Source organism: Pleurodeles waltl, chromosome 1_1 (assembly GCF_031143425.1).
Source record: "Pleurodeles waltl isolate 20211129_DDA chromosome 1_1, aPleWal1.hap1.20221129, whole genome shotgun sequence".
NCBI classification, from domain to species: Eukaryota; Metazoa; Chordata; class Amphibia; order Caudata; family Salamandridae; genus Pleurodeles; species Pleurodeles waltl.
The window spans coordinates 271,527,640-271,544,687 of NC_090436.1; the positions used below are offsets into that span (position 1 = coordinate 271,527,640).

General features: G+C 47.2%; 1 long non-coding RNA gene across 1 annotated transcript in view; it reads left to right on the forward strand.

The window, feature by feature from the left end:
* Positions 1-8,274, forward strand: part of LOC138283671 (uncharacterized) — a 54,667-nt gene extending 46,393 nt beyond the window's left edge. Inside the window, exon 2 of the long non-coding RNA XR_011201287.1 lies at positions 7,435-8,274. This is a non-coding gene — a long non-coding RNA (uncharacterized lncRNA). The remainder of the gene's footprint in view (positions 1-7,434) is intronic.
* The last annotated feature ends 8,774 nt before the right edge of the window (positions 8,275-17,048 follow it).

A 17,048-nucleotide genomic window follows, 5' to 3' on the forward strand; every position in this document is an offset into this window, starting at 1 on the left:
TACACTGATCGCTGGAACATATGGTCCCCCAACATCTCTGGCAACAACCTCCTCCCTTCTGCAAATAGAATGGGCACTTCCGTAAATAGAATGCGTGGAGCTATGCAGCCCCCTTCCCACAGCCCTGGGGACCACCACCTCCTCAGAGAACTTTTGAAAAAATTTAAAACCCGCCCAAAAATGTTTTACTAAAAGTATTATAAACATGAAATTAAAATTAAACAATAATCTAAAAATAGCATACATTTCTAATTTAGCACTGTTATAAAAATTACTGGAGTCTATGAATATCAAATACTATTCCCACTCTAGTTTATGCTACGGTTGGGAAAGTGTTGAAATTCATAGGACTTACATTTACTTTTCCTTCTTCAGTTATTGAAATAGTAGGGAAACTAGTGGAATTTGGAGGAGTTAAATGTACTATTCCTACTCCATTCAGTGCAACAGTAGGAAAAGTGTTGGATTTCAGAGGGGTTAAACTTACTATTCCCCCTCCAGTCTAAGCCATAGTAGGGAAAGCACTGGCTTCAGAGGGGTGAAATGCATTATTCCCCCTCTATTCTAAACAGCAGTAGGGAAAGTGTTTGACTTTGCTCAGGTAACATTTCCTATTCTCAAAACAGTCTGTAAAACAGCAGGGAAACATTGGGTTTCAGAGGGGTTACATTTACTATTCCAACTCCAAACAGTGTAACAGTAGGGAAAGTGTAGTACTTTGGAGTAGTAAAATATACTATTGACACTCCAATCTATGCAACAGTAGGGAAAGTGTATCAATTGCATTTATTATTCCCACTCCAAGCAGAGCAATAAGTAGGGAGATGTTGGCCTTTGAAGGAGTAACACCATGAATTTAGAAAAATATTAAAATCTTAATATAAAAAGTATTAATTGTCATAAAACCTATATATGTAATAATAAAATAATGAATCAATTTTCATTCAATAAAAAAGTATTTATCATTTAAGTATTAGGGCTCCCATCATGAGTCTAGTGGTCACACATTACAACCATAGCGGTCGGGCCGCGTGGGACCACGAGCTCCACCAGGATCAGGGATCCCGACAGTCATGCAGTAGGTGACTGTCCTAATCCGACATCGTTCTCTGCCAGCCATTTCATGGCGGTAACTCTGCCATGAAAAGGCAGACAGTGAACATTGCAAGGGTTCTTGTGCACCCTGCATCCTATAGCAACGAGCCAGAGAAAATGCTGTTGGCTGTTTCCCACTAGGCCAGCAGACAGAAACTCAGGTTTCCACCCGCTGAGCTAGTGGAAAACTCTTAATGGGCCCGCTGGGGATGTAGCCACTATGGCGGCAACCTCCCCGTCGGAAGTCCCACCCTATACCCTTTTAAACCTAACATATCACAACTAAAATATCTGAAAAATAAATCAGTATTCTATATTTTGCACAATAAAAAATCAATTAAGTAATCAAAAATGAATAGTTAATTGTTAAATATTTATTACTTGATTAACTTACCACCCTATACCCCTACAAACCAAACAGCCCACAAATAAAATATATAAAAGATAAGTCAATATTATGTAATTTACATAATAAATATTAATCAAAATAAGTAAATATGTATTAAATAATTAATAATTAGTTAATCCATAATTAACTTACTACCCTATCCCCCTATAAACTCAACAACCTTCTACAACACTATAGCTTACTATAAAAAAAAATTATAAAAAATTCTAAATCACTTAAAAGTACAAGCTATATTTAAAAAAAGTTATGACATGTTTATAAACAATAGTAATGAATAAAATTAACATAGCATCTAAAACACAATATACTTAGAAAATATATTTTAACCACTGGTTTATTGAAAATGATATTAAAAACCAATATTATTTAAAACAATATTACTAACCTCAAAAAATGATATTTTTATCAACAATATTTGTACATCAAAATAATTGTGCATTATGATATTTTTTTTTCTCTATTTCCATCTCCTGATATTTTTTAATCAATATTTTGTAGAAACGCCGTCCGCCAGAACATACAGCATATGGCAAAGAGTCAGCTCACTTCAGCCTTTGCACCAAATTGTAATTACATATAAGGAGCACATGAGAATAGGGAACTTACTGGTCCTGATGATGAGGCATTGAAGTCCTTTGAGGCCGACAGCAAGCTACTCTAAAACCCAAGATTAGTAGTTAATCTATTTGTTAGTAGTTAATCCAGTGGTTATTGTTTTCTAGGATTAGTGTTGTGCTCCCAAGTATAACATTCTAAACTTTTCTTTCAATTTCATTGTGGTAGGATGAAATAATCGGAGTTAAGTGTGATCATTAGCGAATTCATGCAAGCGGTCGATGGGATGACTTGATAGGCCGCAGGCAATTAGTGATTGATAGATTGTAGACATATCTTTTTAAATAAAGATGGCTGTGACCTATGAAGGGAGGTGTGAGCAATTTTCAGAAATATCATAACAGAATAACACATGTGGGTATGTGACTTACGGTGGCGTACATTTAGAGAATGTAAGGCAATGGATGGAGGGTGGGGAGAGAGTAATTTCATACGAAGAAAGAAGAACAGTTGGTACATTTAAGACAAGGCTAATGTTTGATGCAGAGTTTTAGGAATAAAGACGGAGAAGGCTTTTGAGCTAGCAAGCAATCTGAGGATATGAAACTTGTAGAAGTAAACAATATTAATTGTAATAACAGTGTAGCACACACAACAATGAGTTGTGTAAAATTATGAAACAAACACCTGCTCTGCAATGAAACCCTAAATGAACTTAAATGAAAACCTACTCAAAGTTATTACTTAGACATGTAGGGAAAGGAGTTAAATACAATTGACTTCTGAATAAATACGATGTCGGGTTAGGCATTGTCTGCTGAATGCCATTAAAAAAGTATGCGTACAGCTATGCAGCATATATTTAAACATCACCACCTTCAACTATTGTAAAATATGCTATCAGACACATTACAAATGAAGGAATAAAAAGAGCTATCTGTATGTGTTCTTTGCTAAATGGCACTCAGGGCCTGATTTAGATATTATTTAGTTAGATTTTAGATTTAGGTCCTTATTACAAGTTTGGCAATCCTCAGACCGCCAAACTCATGGTGGCAGGCTGATCACTGCAATCCTGGCGGTCTGACTGCCAGATTATGATCCTGGTGGTCGACCACAAGTAGACGGCCGCCTCTGCTGGGATCCCAATGGGTTGTCAGCAGTGAAAGTCTTGGTCAGCCACTGCAGTGCCGAGTTCATGCTGATCATGACTTTCCTTTCTGCCAGCCTTTTCATGACAAGTTCCCTGCCATGAAAAGGCTAGTGGAAAGGCAGAGTTAGGGGCCACATGGGAGCCCCAGCACTGCCCACAAGAATGTTGTAGGCAGTGCAGGGTCCTCCCTGTCAGCACCCTCGGAATGAACACTGTCTGCTCTGGCAGACATCGCACACACCACCCTCAGAATGTGCACTGTCATTGGTTCTGAATCCCTGAGCTAGCCCAGGCCAATGCTGCTGCACTGTTTCCGCTGGTCAAACCGGAGGGAATGTTTCCACCGGTCTGCCCAGTGGAAACATTGTAATATGACATTGGTGAGGCTGCCAGCTTGATGGTTGCCCCACCACCGCCGTATTGGAATTCTGGCAGTTCAACCGCTGAACTCATAATCGGACCCTTAGAGTTAGATTTCAGCTGATGGGATATCCATCACCATTGCGACGGAGTAACTCGTCCTCCAATATCTAAATCAGGCCCAAGCACCAAAAAGGCCCAGAATACCGAACAATACATATAATGAATTTTTTTTCCATCGTTAGCAAACATACAACAGAAAATGTCTCCAGCCTGGGAGCACTGGTCACAAAACAATCCTTGTTGCTGCATATGTGTAAAGTCAGTGAGGCAAGTTTCTGACATTTAAATATATTTGCAATTAGATTGAGAGGGCCATTACGTCCAACCAGTTGCATGTTTGCTAATTTGTGTTACTCTAATTTAATTACAAAATTACTGCAAATATATTTCACCAGCCTGGTGTTATTTACACCACAAAAGAAACAATATAAGCTAAGGAGAACAAAGTGTAATTGTAAATTGTATTTACATGGGGCCTCATTACGAGTCTGGGAGTCTTCATACCGTCAGACTCGCGGTGGCGGTCGGACCGCTGCAACTTTGATGGTCCGACTGCCAAATTACAACTTTGGCAGTCAGACTGCCAAAGGACTGGGGTCTCAACCGGGAACATGGTTCCCGATGGCATGATGGCAGTCGGGCTTGTAATCAGCCATTGTGGTGCTGAACTCTTCACTGCCATGCTGATTACAACCCCACTTTCCACCAGCCTTTTCATCGCAGGGACTCCACCATGAAAAGGCTGGTGGAAAGGTAGTGCAGTGGGCCACAGGGGGGCACCTGCACTGACCATGTCATGGTCAGTGCAGGGGACCCCCTTCCCAGCACCCTCGGAAGGGTGCTGGTCGGCCTCCTCTGTGCTACAAGATAGCACTCGGCTCCTTTAAGGAAGCCAAGTGCTTTCTTGTAGCACTGTTCCTGCTGGACTGACTGGCAATAGCACTCAATTTCAAGGTTTCTGACGGTCAGCTAGGTCAGACTGGCTGAAAACTTGTAATAGGGCTGGGTGGGGGGGCATCCTCTGCGCAAGTTTGGCTGTCCTGCATTGGGATCGCCATACTCGTAATGAGCCCCTTACTATCTCTCAAGATGCCTTGAAAGGCTTTGTTGCTAGTAACATGCTAGTCTGGAACTCAAGATTAGATGTAAATAGAGAGTAGATTAGTAATATGAGATTTGTTTACCTTTGTAGTATTTGTTGTGGTAGGCTAGTTTAAAATATTACTTTTAAGCTGACATTTTCATCTAACTATGACGTCACTTTAACCTTTTTCTTTTTAGGGAATTTGTAAGATTTTTGTAATGTAAAACAATAGTCTATTACCATACATAACTATGCCAGCCTCCCACTTCTCACTGCCCTTGCCTGTTTTGACATAAGTTTGGCAACAGGGCCTGTCCTGCAGTCAGACCCTGCATCCAACTGCTCCCAGCAAGCAGCCCCTCCATCACTCATGGTCTTCAGCCATGCATGCATGAATTGGCTGCAGAGGTACCGCCTATTTCAGCCAACCCACCACAGAGACCCACACCCCATTTTTTTAAATAATAATTTTCCGACAGGAAAACAGGACTCTCACAGGTGCAAGGGTCCCACAGGATCACAGCAACCCAAATAAATATTTTTATTTAAATGAGGCCCCAGGGGGACCCCTTCCCTCCCCACCAGGGGGGCCCATTGTACCTTAAGTTTACATTTTCAGGACACAGGCACCAAATCCCCATGTGCTGTAATGGCAGCCACAACATTTCTCTTCAAGTTGCATCCAACCAGTCACAGAGTGAGCTCCTGCAGGGTTTCTTGCTCCCATGGGAGCAGGACAGCTGACAGGATAACCTATATCATGAGGGCACTGGTCACTCATACTAGACTCTCTCTGCAGCACTTACGAGAAACATGGGAGGCAGAGAGTTGCATGAAAAAGAGTGGGCATTTTGACTTATGCTGGTCTTTTTCACTGTTGATGAGATCTTTGTTGTTTTCTGTATTTATAGTACAGCCGGTTCTGCCTCTTATGAAGCTTTCTGGGATTTGTAGTCCAAACATAAAACAATCAAACAATTAGGGCCTCATTACTACTTTGGTGGTCTGTCGGTAAGACCGCCGCGGTGGTGGCTGCCATGTTAGCAGTAATCGGACAGCCATATTAAGAGTTACACTGTTTGAATATCAAACACCTGACACACATCCAAACACTCAACACATCTACACACTCCACTATATAACACACCCCTACAGAACCCACAATCCCTTGCAACAAGAATGCCACACACAGCCACAGAGGAGGAATTATTATCACTGAACTTCTATGACAACTTTTGTCACCTACACATTTTATCACACAAACATCACACACCTGCACAACATACACAACACACAATTTACCTTCACACACAACACACTACAACCATCACCCGCTCACATCACAGCACCTACACCTCATCACTTACCTTTTGTTCAATATTTTATTATTTTTTAACACTACATCACAGTCTTTACCACCACTACCATGTCCCCACAAAAATGCCCACATTTCACTGATGAAATTTTCAGGGTAGAGCCACACCTGTTTGGGCCACCGGTCTAGCAAACATCAATAGCCAGAAAAACGGGGTTGGGGCAAAGAATAGTCGATAGGATCAATTCTGTAGGCAGCTATCCATGCACAAGGGAAGACATCAGGGAGAGGTGGAATGACCTAAGGGGGAAGGTACGTTCCATGGCCACCAGGCACCAGCTGGCAGTCCTCAAGACTGGCGGTGGGCCCCCACCTCCTCCCCCTATCTTCACATCTTGGGAGGAGAATGTCTTCAACATCCTGCATCCCGAGGGCCTGACAGGAATATCTGGGGGAGTGGAGTCTAGTAAGTCCCGCAACATTCATGTCACACAATTGTTTTGTCCAGCATGCTCACTCACCACCATACCACACCTCAATTAACAAACTACCCATCACCCCTCTGTCCAAATGTCCCAATACCCCTCTCTGGCATGTCACATGCCCACTAAACTTACCTGGCTCTACAACCCTTTGGAATGGCATGTGAAGTACTGGGAACTGATAGCACTACAACTCTCAGAAGGCAATATTCCATCATTAAGAAAACCTGAACAGTGCATCAAGTGTGAGATGTCACGCATGTGAAACTAAATACCTATCTAATACATCATGAATGTTCCACTGTGGAACAGTTTATGGCAATGGCAGTAATGCAATGGCCCACTCCCACTATCACTACAATCAAAAGCTAAAGCTGAGTGCCCCATCAAACTGCCCTTAACAAAAAAATGTCAAAAATGGAATTGACTCACCTGGGGTGGAGGGGTCATAGATGCCAAAGTAGATGCACATGCAGTACATCTGGAGTGGAGGGGTCATAGATGCCAAAGTAGATGCACATGCAGTACATCCAGATAGGAGTCAATGTCAATTGCTTACTCCCATACTGTGTCCCAAACTCTGACACTATTGTGCATTGTGCAGCTTTTTGTGCCATGTATCATGCCAGACACTTCACTAGGCAAGAAAGGATAACACCAATGTCAATAGTCAGACAATATAAAAGGGTGTCAGCAGTCTAATACCTACCAACATAGTTAAACATCTTTGAGCATGGTGTATGGTATTGTCATTTCTGAGTCTCATGTTGTACTAAGTAAGATTTGGAAGCAGCTGTTGTCATTTCTGGGGATCGTGTTAAGTCACTGTGTGCATCTCACACAACTTCACTAATACTCAAACTGAAACATCACTGGTTGTATTGCTTATATCAACTCTCTGTTCTACTTCTCCCACAGATAACCTTGCTATTGCACCATGAACAGGATACCAGAGACTGCCACTAGCCCTCTGGATGAAGGCCCCAGTGAGTACAACACCCCTGGATGAGTGAACACCGAGAACGAAGCTGGCCCATCAGGAACTCCTGGTCAGTCAACAACTGTCAGCCTGGGGGCTCAAAGGTACAATATCAACCAGGAAACCATCTCCTAAGTTTTGAGAGCCTCCCAAGTTTTGAGAGCCTACCAAAATTCCCAAGCCATGATGGGCCAGATAGTCACCGTGATGGCGGAAATCCAACAGCTGCAGAGGGGCAACCACCAGGAAGTCATGCAGCAGTGGCAGGCACGAAATGCCATCCTGGCTTCCATTGCTGTGGTGCTGAGGGACATCAACACTACCCTGAGTAGGTCTGTCACACAACATCAGGCCTCTTCCACTAGTAATGACTCTTCTGGCCCTCTAACAACTGCAGCTACTAGTGGAATGGAGGCCCTGCCCTGGGAAGGACATGCCTCAGACATCCACCCTCTATAATAGCAGAGGACCCCGCGCAAACATGGACATCCACCCAGACATCCAGGAGGAGCAGATGCCAAGACCAAATCCACTGCCAGGAAGTGAACCTCTCTGATTGGTTCTCCTTGTGTGCCACAGATACACCCTATTGACTGCTCTAAAACCTAACTCCTTTTACCTATGGTGCAAGGACACTAGGCTTGTGTTTCCAAATGGTGTAGCAGATACGCTGATGATTTCAGCCACCATAACTGAACAACTCACTGTTTATTTGGGTTATTTCTGTTTGAATTCACACATATTGTTTTGCACTCCCCAATAAATACAACTTAAAAACAGGTTCTGTGTAAGTGTCATTGATCAACCATGTACAATTGTCATGTGTGACAATTCTGTTATCAATATGTTCTTCTATATTGTACAACCTTTGTTATGGACATCACATGTGTACTGCATCACCAGGAGACTCTTTACATTGGGATCGTAACATAGACATAAGCCAAAACAGTTGTGTTGGACATCTCTACACATTTATTTCTAGATTTGAAAACAGCAGATAGAGTAGTACTGCTAGTGACATCAGATTGTCAGCTTAGGTGTCATACAGTACTAACCCACAGGTTAAAGAAATAAGGGACATGCCAGCCTCTGGAGAACTTGAAAAAGGACCCTGATTTGGCACCCCACATCCCAAACAGCATTATAGAAGTTTATCAAGAGAACCCACCCTCACCCCCAGCACCCAAACTCCTCACATATGTCCCAACATCACAAACCACCCATCCCAACACCAAGCCCTGCATGCAACAACAAAGCATGGACACACATCACTAAAGCATGCCCACTGCAGATGCCCATACAACCCCCTAAACCATCATCACACAAGGTCCCACACAGGAATGCAAGCACTGGGGTACACGGTCACCCACCCATTGCACACCATGACACATACATAGAAATCACCTTTCACTGTAGGCAAATCCTCCACCTGAGGGAAAACGATGTAGCTCCGCATGTGTTTCAGAAGGGCAGACAACACTCTGGACAATACGTTGGACAACATAGGCTGGGACATCCCTGATACTATGGCCACTGTTGTTTGAAATGACCCGCTTGCAAGGAAATGGAGCACTGACAGCACCTGCACTTGAAGGGGGATTCTTGTGGGATGGCGGATTGCTGACATCAGGTCTGGCTCCAACTGGGTACACAGTTCCTGGATTGTGGCATGGTCAAGCCTGTATGTGATTATGACATGTCGCTCCTCCATTGTCGACAGGTCCACCAACGGTCGGTACACCGGAGGATGCCGCCATCTCCTCACATGTCCCAGCGGACAGTGCCTATGAAGGACAACAGCGAGCACAGAGTCAACCAACTCAGAGGTACGTACCCACAGTTTACCCAGAATAGCAATCATACACAAAAGGTGGCCTGTATGTGTGTTGAGTCTAGGCCTAGGTATGTGTGACGCAGTTGGAAATGAAGCCATGTGGGCCCCTGAAATGGCGGCTGCCTGAACTCTAAAGTGGGACAATGGGATGTGAGGTAACTGCGCTGACGTTCTACACCGTCGCGGTAGGCGGTCGAAGACCGCGGCGCAATGCTGCATTAATTAACATTGGACCCTATGGGTCCCAGGAGCCAATGACGATGTACGCCGGCGGTGACGGTACGCACCGCTGCGGACGTGACTGCCATTTTCTATCTGTTCAATCACTTGATACCTGATATTCGACAGGAGAGGACCTACACTGCAAGTGCTGCTGTGAAATCGGTCTGGAAGAGAAAATGGCTCGAGTGTCTGGGGAAAGGGCCCCTGCCTTCACATCGGAGGAGTTGGAGAAGCTCGTGGATGGGGTCCTCCCCCAGTATACGCTACTCTATGGTCCTCCAGACAAACAGGTATGTACACAGGGAGCATGTTGTATGGGCTATGCCTGTGTGGAGAGGGCTGGATGTAAGAAGGAAGGGGGGAGAGTGTGGCGTGCATGAAATCATGTATGGAGACCGCTATCTCAAGCACCGGTGAACAGGGCACCGCCGCCTCAAGCACCGGTGAACAGGGCACCACCATCTCAAGCACCGCTGCACAGGGCACTGCCATCTCAAGCACCGCTGAACAGGGCACCGCCATCTCAAGCACCGCTGAACAGGGCACCGCCATCTCAAGCACCGCTGGCCCATGAGCAGCAAGGGCACTGATGCAACTGAGTCCGTCACGGGGTGAATGATGCACTCTGGGCACCATGCCCCCTCCAGAACCAGCGGAGAGATACATCCACTACCTCAGTCCTTGGCAGGATAAAGCACTCTGGGCACAAAGCCCCCTCCAGAACCAGTGGAGAGATACATCCACTACCTCAGTCCTTGGCAGGATAAAGCACTCTGGGCACAAAGCCCCCTCCAGAACCAGTGGAGAGATACATCCACTACCTCAGTCCTTAGCAGGATGAAGCACTCTGGGCACAAAGCCCCCTCCAGAACCAGTGGAGACTGTTATCCACTTGTGAGACTGTGGCTTTGCACTCCCCAGTATTGAACAGTGTGCAAACCACCCACTTGTGAGACTTGAGAGACTGGCTTTGCACTCCCCAGGATTGAACAGTGGGCAAACCACCCACTGTAGAGACTTGAGAGACTGTGGCTTTGCACTCCCCAGGATTGAACAGTGGGCAAGCCACCCACTGTAAAAACTTGTGAGACTGTGGTTTTGCACTCCACAGGATTGAACAGTGGGCAGACGACCCACTTGTGAGACTTGAGAGACTGTGGCTTTGCACTCCCCAGGATTGAACAGTGGGCAAACCACCCACTGTAGAGACTTGTGGGACTGTGGCTTTGCACTCCCCAGGATTGAACAGTATTCATGTGGCCCCCTCATGGATTTGGCGTCGTGCACTCAAGCGGCTGAGGTCCCCCCCCTTTCCCTTCCCCTGAGGTGCCTGTTTAGTTGCTGTCTGATGCCCCTACAGTGTTCTCTCCATCATGGTCGGGGATCTTGTGTGGGCCTCGCCCATACCGTGTGATCCCAGTGTTCCACGGACTTTCTTAGAGCACTACCTGGACTACTATGCTTGGTATATATTATGTACATGGTGTGTATATATATATATATATATTTCTGCCTACTTGCTTTTAATATATTACAATGGTTACACTCATTTTCTATTGTCTTTGCATTCTTCCGGCGGGCTTGGGGGTGTAACTGTGATGTATTGATATGCATTAGTGTGTGTGTTGTAGAGGGTGGGGGTGTTGCATGTGTGTGTCCCTGTTTTTTCCCTCCCCCCTGCCCTGTGTCGTAGGTGCAGTACTCACCGTGGTCTTCGCCGCTGGCATTCGTGCTTCTGGTAGAGGAGCAGGAAGACTATTGCAGGGAGAATTTGGAGTTTCGGGTCCATGGCGTCCTCATTCCTCGTGGAGTGTGTAGCGGTGAGCGTTTTCCCTTCGGGATTCCTGTTTCCGCCTTGTTTTTATCCGCGGTGAATCCACCCCGGAAAAGGTGGCAGATTGGCGTGTCACAATAGTGTGGGCGGTACATTGTCTCCCGCCTGTCTGTTGGCGGTGACCACCAAGCTGTTTGTTTGTACCGCCATGGCGGTCGGAGTGTTAATGTGGCTGTCTTTGTTGGCGGTTTCCGCCACAGTCGTAATTCCAAATTTTTTACCGCTGGCCTGTTGGCGGTCTTACCGCCGCTTTAACACCGACCGCCAGGGTTGTAATGACCACCAAGGTCTCTTTCAAGCACAACGTACCTGGTTTGGAGTGGAAAATCTCCGCAGAGGGCCGCAGAAGAACAATGGTGTGTGAGTCGGTTACGCCCCTTCACACACGGACTTGTTTTTTATTTTTACGTGGGGAGACTTGTGTCGTTCTACGGGAGGAATAATGGTGTGTGCGTCGGATGCGCCCCATCACACACGGACTTGCGTAGTTATTTTTCACTCTTGGAAGACGTGCGTCGTTGTCCGGCATGCGGACCGTCTCCTTCTATGGATTCTATGGATCGTGGGATTGCCAGATGTCCCAGGGTCTGTGCGTGGATTCCTCGGCCTGTTATCCGGCTGTGCATCGTTCCGGGAGGCTGTGTGTGGAATTTTCTTTCTCACGGCAGGCGTTGCGTCGATTTCCCCTCTGGAAGTTGGGCGGCGTTGTCCATGCGAGGCCGTGCGTCGAAGTTCCGGTCGCACCGCAGGCGTCGCGTCGAGTGGCGTCTTTCTGGATCGGCGTGCGGTGAATTTTTCACCGCAGAACAAGCTGTGCGTCGAAAATTTCGGCGCACGAAGAGTCCAAATGAAAAAGAGAAGTCTTTTTGGTCCTGAGACTTCAGGGAACAGGAGGAAAGCTCTCTCCAAGCCCTTGGAGAGCACTTTTACAGCCAGACAAGAGTTCAGCAAGGCAGCAGGCCAACAGCAAGGCAGCAGTCCTTTGTAGAAAGCAGACAGGTGAGTCCTTTGAGCAGCCAGGCAGTTCTTCTTGGCAGGATGTAGGTTCTGGTTCAGGTTTCTTCTCCAGCAAGTGTCTGATGAGGTAGGGCAGAGGCCCTGTTTTATACTAAATTGTGCCTTTGAAGTGGGGGTGACTTCAAAGAGTGGCTAAGAAATGCACCAGGTCCCCTTTCAGTTCAATCCTGTCTGCCAGGGTCCCAGTAGGGGGTGTGGCAGTCCTTTGTGTGAGGGCAGGCCCTCCACCCTCCCAGGCCAGGAAGACCCATTCAAAATGCAGATGTATGCAAGTGAGGCTGAGTACCCTGTGCTTGGGGTGTGTCTGAGTGAATGCACAAGGAGCTGTCAACTAAACCTAGCCAGACGTGGATTGTAAGGCACAGAAAGATTTAAGTGGAAAGAAATGCTCACTTTCTAAAAGTGGCATTTCTAGAATAGTAATATTAAATCTGACTTCACCAGTCAGCAGGATTTTGAATTACCATTCTGGCCATACTAAATATGACCTTCCTGCTCCTTTCAGATCAGCAGCTGCCACTTCTACAATGTATGAGGGCATCCCCAATGTTAGCCTATGAAGGGAGCAGGCCTCACAGTAGTGTAAAATCGAATTTAGGAGTTTTACACTACCCGGACATATAAACTATACAGGTATATGTCCTGCCTTTTACCCACACAGCACCCAGCTCTAGGGGTTACCTAGGGCACACATTAGGGGTGACTTATATGTAGAAAAAGGGGAGTTTTAGGCTTGGCAAGTACTTTTAAATGCCAAGTCGAAGTGGCAGTGGCAGTGGCAGTGAAACTGACCCCCCCAGGCCTTGCAATGGCAAGCCTGAGACAAGGTTTAGGGGCTACTGAAGTGAGTGGCACAACCAGTGCTGCAGGCCCACTAGTAGCATTTAATCTACATGCCCTAGGCACATATAGTGCACTCTACTAGGGTCTTACAAGTAAATCATATAGCCAATCATGGATAAACCAATCAACAGTACAATTTACACAGAGAGCATATGCACTTTAGCACTGGTTAGCAGTGGTAACGTGCCCAGGCCCACAACAGCAGGGGCATGCTCCAGTTCTCCGCCTTCCTGACTCCAAATGGATCCCTCTGTCCATACTCTCAGGGCCCACTAAGCCAACCCATGGGGAACCTTTCACCTTACCTGCGGATACCATCTGTGCAGCACCTAACCTTACTTTGCTCACAGACGTATCCCAGGAGCAGGATAGTACCACCAGGACCAACACAGTGGTGTTGCCCACACTACCCCCGGGGTGTGACACTTGTCCCCTCCCCAGGGATAACTCTGTCCACCCGGACAGCAAGCCACAGTGGTTACTGACAGCTGTCAGGGATGAGAGCCAGGCCCCAGGCCTCTCAAAGCTCTCTAACCACTGTGGGTGTGGAGAGTGGGGGTGGTAGCCCCAGGTGCTGGGCACCCTTTAACCGCTCTCCCTTCCACCAGGTCAGGGATGACAGCCTGGACCTGGTCCTCCCCTCTGGGGCTCTGTACCCTCCCTCCTGGAGCGGTACCCCCAGAGTCCAACATGGTCAGGGTGCTCATAGAAGCCGCCCTGTACCATTCCTCCACCAGTGCAGGGCTGTTAACCTGCAACTGGCCCTCCAACCTATGGTCTGTACCTTCAGGTTGGACTAGGGCCCGGGTGAGGCTTCCCTCCCCCTGCCCTTCCTTCTGGGGTCCAGCACCCTCCAACTAGGAGTGGCCTCCTCAGAAGACAACATGGTAGGGGCACTGTTATCAGTAGCCCCTCCCTCCAGATCCGGGGGGACACCGTGAACCTGGTCTTCTAGCACAGGGTCTGTACCCTCAGACTGGTCCACTGCCTGGCAAACCAGGACTTTCTGGGGGGCACGCCTACCCCCCACCAGGTCAGAGTTTAACCTCTGAACCTGGCCATCCAACCCAGAGTCACCACCCTGAGGTTGAACAATTGCCTGGCACGCTAGGACTTCCTGGGGGGCACACTGATCCCCCACCAGGTCAGAGTTTATCCTCGGAACCTGGCCATCCAACCCAGAGTCACCACCCAGAGGTTGAACAGTTGCCTGGCACACCAGGACTTCTTGGGGGGCACCCTGACCACCCACCAGGCCAGAGCTTAACTCCTGAACCTGGCATCCAACCCAGAGTCACTACCCTGAGGTTGAACAATTGCCTGGCATGGCAGGACTTCCTGGGGGGCACACTCACGCCCCCACAAGAGACACACCGTCCCCAATGGCTACACAAGAGTCTGGTTGGTGCAGGTCTCCTGACCTCTGCCCATCTGGCAGAGTATGGATCTCCCCCAAACCAGAAACGGTTTCACCTTGGTCATTCCTAGGGGGCTTTGCTCTCAGAGCTGACCCCTGACTCTCAAGGACCTCCACTGGGGTCCACAACCCCCTCTCAGCCCTCTGTCTGGACTTCCGCACCCCCCCACTAGGAGTGGTACTGCCAGACACCAGAACTGGTGGGATGCTGGCTACAGTCACCCCCCCAAATTCTTCTGACACTGCGGGCCTCCCTCAACAGGTGACCCTACGGTACAGGCTAGGCTTCCCTCCTGGCGTTCCCTCATGGAACCCTCTAGGACCTGGGACCTACCTGAGACACTACAATCCTCTCACACCTCACTTGGTTGGAAAAAAACCTAGACCACTCCCTTCAGGAGCACCCTCAAATGCCTCTTCAGACTCTCTGGTATTCACCCAAAAGTCTGCCTCCATTGTAAGGTCCCTGGGGTCAGAGAACTCACACTCCACCTGGTTTTGGCGTAGCTCTGGAAAATAAGGACCAGACATATGCTCTACATCAATTACATCACTCTGCCCTTCACATGTATTAACCACAGTACCCTTCCCCCAACCATCCAGTGACTCAGCCTTGAAAAAGCAATCTACATCACCCTCCTGAGACTGGTGACACAGTATCTGACTGTCCCTGACACTCCACCCATACTCTTCTGGGATGTCTCCACACTCTGTATCCAGGACGTCCACCAGGGGGGAACCCTTTTCTCTGTCACTCTCTTCTAGAGACAGTAAAGTGTCCCTCCCCCCAGCAGGAATATGACTCCCTGTGCCAGTTCCCCAATCCTTCTCAGGGACCCTGTGCATAACGGGAACTACCTCATACTCTTGAACCGCCTGGGGTGTGTCAACTCCCTTCTTCAAGTTGGGCACCACATCTCTGGGCTTGTGCCCTTCTTCAGCAGTACTGGATGCACGATTTTTGCTGCCACCATCTGAACTGGACTCAGCCCTTCCGGCTTCCAGTTTCAGCTCTTCAGAGCTCAGCTCTTGAGCTGCAATCCTTTCTTTTTCCAGGGCTAAGGCTCTTGCTGCCTCAGCCCTTTCAATAAAGTCATCTAGCTCCTCCAGTGACCGCTCTGCCTCTAGGAGCCATTTATCTCTCACTGGTTCTCTTTCCTCATCTGAGTAGCCCTCCTCCTCATCTGAGCAGTCCTCCTCCTCATCTGAGGAGTCCTTAGTCATTTGGTTTTTTGCTGCCTCTTCCTCTGCCCATCTTTCTTCCCCCTAGGTTATGTAGGTATCTAGCAGTTCCATCTTAGTAGATCTCCTTGACATAGGAAGTCCCCATTTTCTGCAAAGCCTCCTTAGGTCAGCCTTAGTGAGGGATTCAGTAGTCACAAAGAATGACATACGGTAGATACCCATTCTCAATCTGATAAGGTATCACAGGCAAAAAACAAAATCCAAAGTCCAAAATATCAATAATATATCCAGGAGGACATCAGAGAACCAAAAGCAAAAAGATGAAAAATCAAGTTGACCTTCAACTTTGGGTAGGTAGTGAAATACTTAGCTACTGTCTGTCACTGCACAAATACAAGTCCTATCCTCACTGCTGATCACCAATGTTAGAAATTGGGTTTTTAGTTGGCAGTCAGGTTACCCCCTGTCCAAGCAAGAGCCCCACTCTAGTCAGGGTAAGTCACATACAATCCAAATTATCCTGTGCCCACCCTCTGGTAGCTTGGCACTGAGCAGTCAGGCTTAACTTAGAAGGCAACGTGTAAAGCATTTGTGCAATAAATCATACAATAACATAATATAGCACCACAAAAATACACCACACAGTGTTTAGAAAAATATATAATATTTATCTGGGTATTTGCAGGTCAAAACGATCAAAGATGCAATATGAATTTGTAAAGATATCACTAAAAAGTGATATGAAGTGTCTTAAGTCTTTAAAAAGTAAACAAAGTCTCTTTCAAGCAAAAAGTACCTGGTTTGGAGTGGAAAATCTCCGCAGAGGGCCGCAGAATATGAGATGCGTGGAAAAATGGTGTGTGCGTCGGTTACGCCCATTCACACACGGACTTGCGTCGTTATTTTTCACGCGGGGAGACGTGCGTCATTCTACGGGAGGAAAAATGGTGTGTGCTTTGGTTGCACCCCTTCACACACGGACTTGCATCGTTATTTTTCACTCGGGGAAGATGTGCGTCGTTTTCTGGCACGCGGACCGCCTCCTTCTATGGATTGCGGGATTACCAGATGTCCCAGGGTCTGTGCGTGGATTCTTCGGCTTGTTATCGGGCTGCGCGTCGTTCCGGGAGGCTGTGCGTGGAAATTTCTTTCTCACGGTAGGCATCGCATCGATTTCTCCTCTGGAAGTAGGGCGGCGTTG